An 11,704-nucleotide genomic window follows, 5' to 3' on the forward strand; every position below is an offset into this window, starting at 1 on the left:
ACAAATTGCGCCATCTACCCACCAACCATATTCTTTCATTGCTCCAATTATTGACTTTTGTCTCAAATTCTTTGCCAATAGAGTCGCGAATGGTCATGCTTGGAGGGAGTTCAAGTTTATAGTCTCGCACCACATCAATTGAAACGAACTATAATTATGAACAAGGATTTTATTAAATTAGAATGCTGCATAAAATCATTATCTAGTTCAATATATAATTATAGGCTCTAGTACCAGTTGATTTCTCTTTTTTCTCGTATCTTTGCTACAAAGTAAGGATTTTTTGGCTGAATTGCGATTGCACATCTAAATACACATGCACCATATAGGTCATGCATATTGCTCACCTTGCAAGTAATGTTTTTTCGTCATCTAGCTAAATCAAGAAAGTTAACGGATCAGGTTCACAAATAAAAATCTCATGAAAACTCACAAATACTTCATTCGTTTCATTTTACATGGTGATACTTTATTAAACATGAACTTTATGAAGAAAAAAAGAAGAAGAGGCTTTTGACATTATACAAAAAGTGTTAGAAAAAGATATTGACAAAAATGAAGGTTATTTTAGTCAAATATTATTGTTCTAATAAAAGAATTGAGAAAATTTCCATTTGATCTTACTCATCATAATACTAAAAGTGGGAGCTCCAAAAGTAAAGTTTTAGTTTGATCTTACTGTTCTACTATTGTTTGTTCGCTAAATTATATTAAGTGATTATGGTAAGGTTAAGACCTGTATTAAAGTCTACTTCTCATGTTTATTGAATTGCTATAAATATAATTAGCATGTTTTTTATTTATTAATTTTGACTAGCTCCATCATTTTTTCCATTTATGGTTATTATATATATTAAATATTTACTAATCCAATATTCAAATTAAAGAATGGTTAATTCCATTTTTTTAAAAAATGATTAATTCGAACACTCCCTAAATTTTTTTTTGATAAGGATCTGTAATTCTTTAATTTTCTCGTATATTTAATTTCTTAGTTAAAGAAAATATAAACATATAAGACTATAATAAATCACATTTGTTTGATGTAAGTAATTGAAATAAATAAAAAAATTGCCAAAATTATTTTACCTAATTAATAAAATAGCATTTTTTTAAAAAAATAAAAAATAAAATAAAATATATATATATATATATATATGGGAAAAGATATTTTAGAAAGGCGACGCGTAACCTATAAAAGGAGGTAACACTGATATGTGAGCGCACTCTTTTTTCTTCTTTTTTTCTGAATAGAGGGTTGAAAGATTGGCAACCGGAATCCGGCCATAACGACGGTAAAAAGATTGAACCAGAGGATTTTTAGGTTACTATTTTTTTCCTGTTTCTTGAATTGGTCATTCCTGGTTCTTGAGTTCTTGAATTAATGTTTTGTACTTAATGATAATTGTAATCCCCTTTTTATTTTTATGTTAAAGTTGGTAAGATGTCCCTGGTTCGGTTCTTGAATTGAAGTTACCGGTTATTTAATTCTTGAATTGATGTTCCTTCATTCGTCTTCTTTCTATTGTTTTTCCTTATTTGTTCACATGGTTGTAGCAAGATCAATTTTAGGTTATATGCCCATTGTAATTAAATTTTATTGTTTTTGAATTGACGTTCATGGTTTCTTGAATTGTTTTCGATTTAGGTTACTACCTTTTCTTATTTATGTTCCTGGTTCTTGAATTGATTTACCTGGTTATTGAATTCTTGAATTCATCTTCCTGGTTCTTGAATTGACTTACCTGGTTATTGAATTCATGTTCTGCATTTAATGATAATGTTCAATTGGTAATTTCTTTTTATGTAAGAGTTCGGGGAGATGTGATTTATCAGTGCTTGCTGGGACTTTTTGAAGGTGGATATTCTCTGGACTATGGAAAATTTTCACTCATGTTTTTTTTGGGAAAAGTCTTTAATGTTTTTTTTGGCTCTTATTCCAAAAAAAAAATAGGGCCAAAGCATTGAGAGATTATAGGTCAATCAGTCTGATTAGTAGTAGTTACAAGATTATCTGCAAGACTCTAGCTGAAAGAATGAAAAGGGTGATCGAGAAGATAGTAAGCAAACACCAGATGGCCTTCATTAAGGGTAGACAAATTATTGATATTTCAAATGAATGTGTTGACGCTAGGCAGAAGGCTAAGAAATCTGGAATCCTTTGTAAACTAGACATTGAAAAGGCATTTGATCATGTTAACTGGAAGTATTTGATCAATATTATGAGGGTCATGGGTTTTAGGGACAAATGGCTTAAATGGTTTTATTATTGCATTAGTACAGTGAAGTTTTCGGTTCTTATTAATGGAATGGATCCCCTGAAGGATTTTTTCAATCCGAAAGGGGATTAAGGCAAGGAGACCCTCTCTCTCCTTTTCTTTTCATCATAGCCATGGAGGGGCTTAGCAGTATGTTGAGAATCTCTACAACCAATGGTGATTTGAGGGGGTTCACTGTTCAAAATAGGGAAAACATCTTAGAGATCTCACATCTTCTTTATGCAGATGATGCTTTGATACTTTGTGATGCAGAGCCTTCCCAAATAATGCATTTGAGGCTGATTCTTACTGTTTTTGAAGGTATCTCCGGCCTTCATGTCGATTGGAGAAAGAGCCACCAAATTGTTTAATTCTTGCCGGTATTCTAGGTTGTGAGGTGGGTGCTCTACCTACTAAATATTTGGGTCTTTCTTTGGGCTCAAAAAACAAAGCTGTTGATATATGGGAAGGGGTACTTGATAGATGTGAAAGGAGGCTTGCAAGATGGAAAGCATAGTACCTGTCATTAGGGGGAAGGGTCATTCTTGTCAACAGTGTTCTGGACTCCTTTCCCACCTATGTAATGTCTCTATTTCCAATTCCAGACAAAGTGAGACAAAGCATAGATTAGCTGTGGAGAAATTTTATTTGGGAGGGGAACGGGAATAGCAAACGCTCGCATCTGGTCAAGTGGAAGATCCTCATTTCTAGTAAGAAGGTGGGAGGACTAGGAATAAAAAATCTCAGAATACAGAATATGAGTCTATTATTTAAGTAGCTTTGGAGATATAACACTGAAGAGCAAGCATTATGGAGACAGGTTATACATTGCAGGCATATGAACAAACAGGCCACTGGACTACCAAACCAGTGACATCTGCCTATGGAGTGGGGAACTGGAAATCCATCAGGAATCTATGGGAGGTGTTTATAGAAAAGACAGGGGTCAGGTTGGGCAACGGGAAGAAAATCTCTTTCTGGAGAGACGACTGGTTAGGGAATGGGCCTTTGATTGATCAATTTCATGATCTGTTCATTTTATCCTCCTTTCCTGATGCTACAGTTGAAGAACTTTGGACTCCACAAGGGTGGAATATTGTATTCAGAAGGCTCCTTAATGATTGGGAGATCCCAAGAGTTACTGATCTCTTTGGTAAACTCTCGAAGGTTTCTCAGGCCTAAAGGAGAAGGAGGATTCTCATACTTGGATAGGCGGCACCATGGCTGTTCTCTCTGTCAAAACAGCTTACAACTACTTAATGGATTTGGAGCAGTTCAATGACCCATGGCCATGGAAAAAGATATGGAAAGCAAGAGCTCCTTTCAAAGTGGTTTTGCTTACTTGGCTAGTTGTTTGGAAAGCCTGTCTCACTCATGATAAACTTCAAAGAACGGGTTTTCATCTATGTTCTAGGTGTTTTCTATGCCATCAGGAAGCCGAAGCCAATGGGCATCTTTTCTTGCATTGTTCAATTACCAGACAACTATGACAACTTTTTGCAGCATTAGCTCAAATTGTTTGGGTGATACCCCGGAGTACGTTTGACCGGATATGTAGTTGGAACAATAGACAAGGAGAAACTTGTCACAGAGAGTGGTGGAAGATTGTTCCAGCATATGGTGGACAATTTGGAAAGAGAGGAATGCAAGATGTTTTGAAGGCAGGTGCAGTTCAATCTAGAAGATCAAGAGCTCCTGCATTTCTCTTCTCTATTTTTGGTGTAAAGAAAAGTTAGTTGATGATGTTGAATCATTACTAGACTTTATGGCCTCTTTGTAAGTTCTGTTTGAGGCTGTATCTGTAGATATGATATACCAGGCCTTTTTTTAGGGTGCTGATGAATATAACATGTTACCAATTTCAAAGAAAAAAAACTATAGAAAGAAAGAAATTACAAAGTTATCCACTATCTCTGATCAACTTGAATAGTCAATTAATTCTATTTTGAAAATAAATAAAGAAAACTATCTTTAGAAGAAACATATTGCTTGTAATTAATAGGTAATTTTAATCTGTTGCAACTCAATGATTCTTCAATAAATTGAAAAAGAAAATCAAAAATGATTTTGAAATGGAAAAGTAAAAAGAAGCAGTTACAGATTAGAGATAGCAGTGAAGCGGAATATTTTTTAGATAAACAAAGCTAAAATGAAGGTGTTGGGAAGCAGAATTTCACCTGCAACATGCCCCACTCCACCCCACCAAGTTTTTTTAAAAACTGATTCCCGCATCGGCATTAACCCTCTCCCATCCCTGCCCCATTGCCACCCCTGATTCCCTCCAGTTGGCTACTGGTGCTTGATTTTGTGCTGGACTGCTTTTTTATCCTTTATATCACGTGCTTCATTTACTCATTCTCATGTGGTTTTTTTTTCTTTCAGTGGACACCACCCAATTTAAGTGTACCTATATTAAATTTGGTGGACAAGACTTTTCAGCTGAACAGAAGAGGCTGGCTAAGGTGACAGGTTTTGTACTTCTCTACTTCCTATCCCATCCCCTCCTGGTATCAAATTGAGAGTTGTTTTCCTACATTTAACTTCTCTTTAATAGTTTCATTATTGAATCGGTTTCATCATCCATGTTTAACATCTTCATGCTTAATTTGGTTCCTAAAAATGATTTAGAAGGGTCGGTATAATATTTGATATGAAATTATGCCTAAACTACAAACTTGCCATCCTGAAAAGCTGAACTACTAAAATATTCACATTCTTTGCATGGGAATACATGAAGGAGAGAAAGAGATGATCCAGGATTTCGCAAATTTAGACATGGTTTCAACAAAATTGTAACAAATGTCCTCGCCACCTCATTAAAGATTGGTCCTTTTTGGGGTTTTATTTTGGGTCTTTTACCATAAATCCACAATTCCCAAATTTTCTTCCCTCCCCTACATCACCCTAACTTCATTCATTAGTGGGAAAAAGGGAAAGAGCAGCCATGGTTCTTCTCTAAAATTTCAAGTGTTTTTCCTTTTGCATCTTTGTCTTCTTCCAACATTTACAGTGCCATTAATGAAGGTAAGAATTAATATACTTCCATTTTGTTGATCAGATTATGGATTAAATATACTTTTTGCCTTTCTCGATGAGTGTTTATGCCCAGCGATCAGATTAAGAATTCCCATTTGTAGATTTGCTTTTTGCCTTTCTGTTAGTTCTTGCCTTCTGATTGATGGACTCAAGGTTTATAGTTTCCAGCTAAGTTGCGGGGACTCTTCACTTTCGAAGCTTCTCCTGTGTCGGATTCTTCAAAAGTTGGTTGACATTTTTGAAGAGTCTGAGCAACATAGGTTTCCAGTGAGCTGAGTTTTACCGTTGGATTATAATTTTTTCTTCAATGAATGTGCAAAAGAAGTATTAAATTTACACTAAACTCAGAAGTACCAAATTATTGACGAACTCCTTTCTTTTGATTGTTTGTGAAAATACCAAAGAATGAAGAGAAAAAAATGAAGCTACAGACCTGGAAAATAAAAAAGTATGGGTATTTAGTTGAGTTGGGGTGTAAATATTAATGAGATGGCAAGGGCATTTAAGGAAATTAGAAAATGGGGAGGGTGTAACCGAACACACCTATGCAGTAGGTTAGCGAAACCCTGCATGGAAGGTATCTTGTATGCGTATTATTTCCTTGATATGGCTTCACTAATGAGCATCTAACACAGCCATTTTTGTTTGCGCAGAATACAGGTAAGGAAATTATGCAGTTAATGATGGAGGAAGCTATTGATGATTGGCTGTTAAGGCAAATGCATTGGCTACGGAGAGAGGATGTGATTGCTCAGGGAATTAAATGAATTCAAGATGTAAGCATTTGGTTTTCTGATTGTAACTTTTCCATCTTAATTGCTTACCTTTGAAAGCAAATTTTTCTTGGCTTCTGCTTCTGGAGCTACACTATTTACAGATTGCATTAACTAAATGAAAAATGAAAAAAAATTGTTGATGGGTGATGAGAAATAGTTTGGAATTACAAAAACGATAATGATGAGGAGTCCCTTTTTTGCAAACCTTAGTGCATGTTCCCTTTTTGGGACTTCTGACATGGTATGCCTCAAAATCTTTTTTACAACACTGGATTTCCTCCTTGAGAATTCTTCATAAAATAAATGCATGTGGCAATTCATCAATGTTTCACAATTCGATTTTTTATCATTGATGTAATAAACTTAATTATTTAGATGTTATTGTAGTATGTGATTTACTTAGCATGACACTTCAGCTAATTCTGTTCCTTATTAGATTTCAAAGGCTGCCATCTACAATTTCTGCACTTACGTAAAATAGTATTCTTACATATTATTTTGAACTTGATGTGACATATGTGAAAAGAAGTATTTTTTTTTATTATGGTAACTGTATATTCACACCAAAAGGCCCATCAGGTAAATGCTGACGGGGTGGGATTTACAACCATAGAGGGTATAATTAAGACCAAAGTCTAGATAGAAACTTTACAATCGTTCTATGAAATCAGCTTAGCTATCTATCTCCCCCACTATATCTTGTTTACACCAAAAATACAAAAAACCTATACTCTTCATCTTGATCTTCTGAAGACTGCTAGCTTTCCCATCATGGCTTCTTTCGTTTCTTTCTTTCCATAAGGTCCACCAAACACTTGCTGGGATACTTCTCCACCAATCTTCTCGTGATCCCCTTCTCCCCACTCCTTCCCAACTTTGCAGCATATCAAATGAGGTCCTTGGCGTTACCCAACTTATCCCAAGTATACAGAAGAACATGTTCCACAGATTTGCAGCTGTTTTGCAATGCATGAATAAATGACTATTTATCTCTACATCTTGCTCATTTATAAAACACCTCGAGCAAATCTGGATACCTTTTCTCGGTAGTACTTCGTGGGTTAAACAAGTCTCCTGATCACCAACCAGATGAAGCATGAAACTTTATGTGGTATTTTAACTTTCCAAACTAGTTTCCATGGCCATTTTGTTGTCATTGTCTGTCTAGAATTCATTCTCCAGTAACATGATTCAGTAAAGGGGACCCCCCTTTCTATGCAGCTTCCAAATTGGCAAATCAGGGCCTATAGTTGTCCCTGGGAATGGCAGTGATGGGGTACTATCATTTAACAAACCGTATACCAAGGAAGTGAAAGAATTACAACGTGGAAAGATTGGTCCTTGGAACTAGATATGGAAAACCAAGGTACCAACCAAGGTGAAGTGTTTCTTGTGGCTGGTGGCAAGGAAACGTTGCTCCACTCATGAAAGATTAAAGAAGAGAGGCTTTCACATTGCTTCTTGATGCTCTCTATGTGATGAAGCCGAGGAAACTAATAGACACTTGTTCCTATATTTCAGAGTGACAACATTTTTATGAAACTTATTTTTGGGCCTAACACAAACAGAGTTGACCATGCCAGAGCACACAACAGATTTAGAGCCTGTTTGGATGGGCTTTTAAGCTGATCAAACTGGCTTAAAAGCCAGTTTTTGACTTATTAGAGTGTTTGGCAACTATCAAAGTAACTTATTTTAAGCCAAAAGCTAAAAGCTAGGGGAGGGGAGCTTTTTTTTTTTTTTAACTTAAAAGCCCTTTTATGTTGACCAAGTATATTACCTTTTTGCCCTTAATTCTTTTATACAATTTCCAAATTGCCCATATTGAATTATTATTATTATTATTATTATTTTATTATTATTATTGTTATTTTATTATTATATATATATATATATTTATTATNCTCATTTTTTGGACGTCTCCAGCATGTCCTCTATGCTGATGAATACAACTTTACCCTTATCAAAAAAAAGTTGTCCCTAGGAAGGCATTTAGGGTATGAAGCAATTCTGCTACTCTGTTGATTTCTCAATCATTTAGTGCCCTCCTAAAATTCAAATCCCACCCTTGAGGACTCCATACTTGTGCCACCTTATCCATCTTGTTAAATTAAGTTTTGGACCGAACTCACACCCCAAAAGCTAGCTCAAAGGGAGGAGGATTGTCCAAGCCTTATAAGGAGTCCACCCATCTCATTAACCACCGATGTGGGACTTTTGTCATTCTTTAACACCCCACCTCACGCCCAGTGTTTAGCATCTGGTGCGTGGGCAATTTTGATTTTGGGGGTCCCAACATCGGGTGAGACGGGCCCTGCTCTGATACCATGTTAAATTAGGTTTTGGACCGAACTCACACCCCAAAAGCTAGCTCAAAGGGAGGAGGATTGTCCAAGCCTTATAAGGAGTCCACCCATCTCATTAACCACCGATGTGGGACTTTTGTCATTCTTTAACACCCCACCTCACGCCCAGTGTTTAGCATCTGGTGCGTGGGCAATTTTGATTTTGGGGGTCCCAACATCGGGTGAGACGGGCCCTGCTCTGATACCATGTTAAATTAGGTTTTGGACCAAACTTACACCCCAAAAGCTAGCTCAAAGGGAGGAGGATTGTCCAAGCCTTATAAGGAGTCCACCCATCTCATTAACCACCGATGTGGGACTTTTGTCATTCTTTAACACATCTATTGCAAGGTCAAGATGAATAGGTCTGGAAATTTCGTCTTCAAATCCTCTTCCCCAATCCATAGTTCATTCCAAAATCTTGCTTTTTCCCCATTACCAATTTTGTACTTCAGTTTGTTATTGAAAGAGACCCACAATCTTCTAATTGTTTTCCACACAGAGCATCCAAAGGTACCAGTCACCTCCTCAGTAATCCAGCAATTCTAAAGCCCGTATTTTTGTGAGATGAATCTCTTCCATAGTGCCATATATTCACAACAAAATCTCCATAACCATTTCATCAGTAAACTTTCATTCTGTGTACTTAACTTCTTTATGCCCAGCCCACCATGTTGTTTGCTGAGGGTTACCAAAAGAGATATTTGATGGAAAAATAACAGCATTCCTCTCCTCTGAGTAGAAAAAAAGATTGCCCAACAGGAATCTGGTGCGATGACGGAATCCGGCATGATTGTTGAACCCTCCGTCAACTTGCAAGTTCTTTCTGAATAGTACTGTACTACTCCCACCCCCTTTGCCCTCAATCAGAGGATTTAAGTTATTTTTTTACTGGTATTTACTTTTTCCTGATTCTTGAATTGACGTTCCTGCTTCTTGAATTCTTGAATTGATGTTCTGCACTTAATGATAATGTTCAATTGGTCATTCCCTTTTGCGGTTCAAGTCAATGTTCAATTTGTCATTCCCTTTTGCGGAAATAGTTCGGTAAGCAAGTAGGGGATTTATATTTGAAATCCCATCTTAGAGATGTTCTTTCATTCGTCTTCTTCCTGCTGTTTTCCCTTATTTGTTCACATTGTTTTAGCCAGAATTGTAAGTATAAAAATTGATCTTGGTACTTTTTACACATCAAATATGGACAGAACTTATGTTTCAGAGTCCACATATTTGACTAAGCCGCTCCTGAGAGTTCAGCTAAGTCATCTGAACTTCCCTATGGAGCCAAAAGATGTAAAATTGCATCTGGAAGGATTAAACTTTGGCATTGCTATGAAACAAGATGCAGAACAAACAAATCACATGACAGACAGCTATTAAATGCTAAAATTTTAACCTATCGGGCAATAGCAGTTTAACTAAGTCACTCGGTGGCAAATTAGTTTGGCAAAGCATGAAAACCTCATGTCCGTTCTGCAGTGGAAACTGGGGGTATGACTAATCCAAATAATACACAAGAGGGAATTGAAAACAATATACTTCATTTCAATGAAAGTAAGCATACAGAGACTCTAGATGCATTTGGACCAGTATCTTCAAATAAAATCAATTGCAAGGCAGGCTAGTTTGTTTATCCAACAAAATATTGTAAGCTTGAAATTTATCTGCATCGTATTGAGAGCTAGTTTGATAAATTGCAGATACACAAGGAAATCATTCACCATTCAGCTATGGGAGAATCTGTAAAGCGTGGATGGTATGATTATCGTAAAAGAGGACAACCGAGTTGGAGGTTTAAATTGGCTGTGGAGGAGGAAGAAAAAAATGAACATAAAAAATGACATCTTTGTATATCTGAACATGATCTCGTAGTCATATAAATGTCATGAAAAGTTTAAGACTGCAAGTTCTGAAGGGTTTTAAAAAGGTTTGGTTGTTTGGTTCGCTGACAAAACGAGCCTAAGGGCAATTTTGGGGACTGAAGAGTTTATTTACATTCGAATGTCAAACCATTATCTGATCTACTTCTGTAACAAAGGCTATGTTTGGTTGGAAAACTTGGAATGACCATGACTTCACTTGCAAAACACTGAATTGTTTATGTTTTTCTCTGTTCATCCTATATATGTGAATTAAATCTAGTTTTAAAGATTTGGTGTTAAAGACAAGGCAAATTGCTATTGCGATGTGGAAAAAGCCTTACCGAAGATAGCTAAAAGAGTAGTCTTTGTCAAGAGGTTTCATCCTACAGTCACTAGTGAACTGGTAATATTCTGCTTCCGTTCATCATTTACAAGCTTATAAGTGAATCCCAGCTCATTTTCGTGCTGTTTTTTCCTTTTCTATTGACTCTCTTAATTTGTAGAGAATCCCAGCCGATTTCTTTGGCATATATCAGAAGAATTACCTGATAAAGCCACTCTAAAGTGTCTTTCTGGAGGCACTTGGAATGTGAAACTACAATGTGATGGAAGAGGGCTTTCTTATACACAATGGTTGGAAGAAATTTCAGAAAAATAACCAACTACAAAATGGGGAATATCTCGTGTTTAGGCACGCTGGCGCTCTGCAATTCACAATAAGAATTTTCAGCAAGAATGGACTTGGAAAGACAAGTGAAGTCATCAACAAACATGGTCAAAAATCAACAAGCTCCAATATATGGAGGCAGCAAGCGTAAAAGGCCAGAAAAATACCCTTACACTTCAAAATTCCCAAAACAGACTCATGCTAACGGTGAAAATGACACAGGTATGACGATTTAACTCCTACCTTTCCAATTCTTCTTGCTGTTGTTGAAAGTTAGCATAAAATGCAGTAATAGTGATCAAATTTAGACTTTCATCAACCGAAATTTCCTTTGCAGAAGACCTATCATAACATGTGATGGACTACTATGTTGTGTTTCCTTAGAACATGCAACTCCAAGAAAAAGAGCTGCACTTGAGAAAGAAGGGGACCTTCTCACAGATCTTACTCCAAATATTCCTCAATTTGTGAAATGCTTGAAANNACACTTCAAAATTCCCTAAACAGACTCATGCTAACGGTGAAAATGACACAGGTATGATGATTTAACTCCTACCTTTCCAATTCTTCTTGCTGTTGTTGAAAGTTAGCATAAAATGCAGTAATAGTGATCAAATTTAGACTTTCATCAACCGAAATTTCCTTTGCAGAAGACCTATTTTAACATGTGATGGACTAATGGACTACTATGTTGTGTTCCCTTAGAAAATGCAACTCCAATGAAAAGAGCTGCACTTGAGAAAGAAGACGACCTTCTCAG

The 11,704-nt window shown here is 36.3% G+C and overlaps 1 long non-coding RNA gene across 5 annotated transcripts; it reads left to right on the top strand.

Annotated features, from left to right (window-relative positions):
- Positions 1-1,232: 1,232 nt before the first annotated feature.
- On the top strand, positions 1,233-11,703 carry LOC125866011 (uncharacterized). Of its 5 annotated transcripts, none has more exons than XR_007446444.1 (6): positions 1,262-1,324; positions 2,580-4,034; positions 4,641-4,720; positions 5,948-6,070; positions 10,116-11,166; positions 11,595-11,703. It is a non-coding gene; the product is annotated as an uncharacterized LOC125866011 (long non-coding RNA). The 5 variants fall into 5 exon arrangements; XR_007446450.1 differs by lacking the exon at positions 1,262-1,324 and adding an exon at positions 1,910-2,091; XR_007446443.1 differs by lacking the exon at positions 2,580-4,034 and having other exon boundaries at positions 1,233-1,324.
- The last annotated feature ends 1 nt before the right edge of the window (position 11,704 follows it).

This window comes from Solanum stenotomum, chromosome 1, assembly GCF_019186545.1.
Source record: "Solanum stenotomum isolate F172 chromosome 1, ASM1918654v1, whole genome shotgun sequence".
Taxonomy (NCBI): Eukaryota; Viridiplantae; Streptophyta; class Magnoliopsida; order Solanales; family Solanaceae; genus Solanum; species Solanum stenotomum.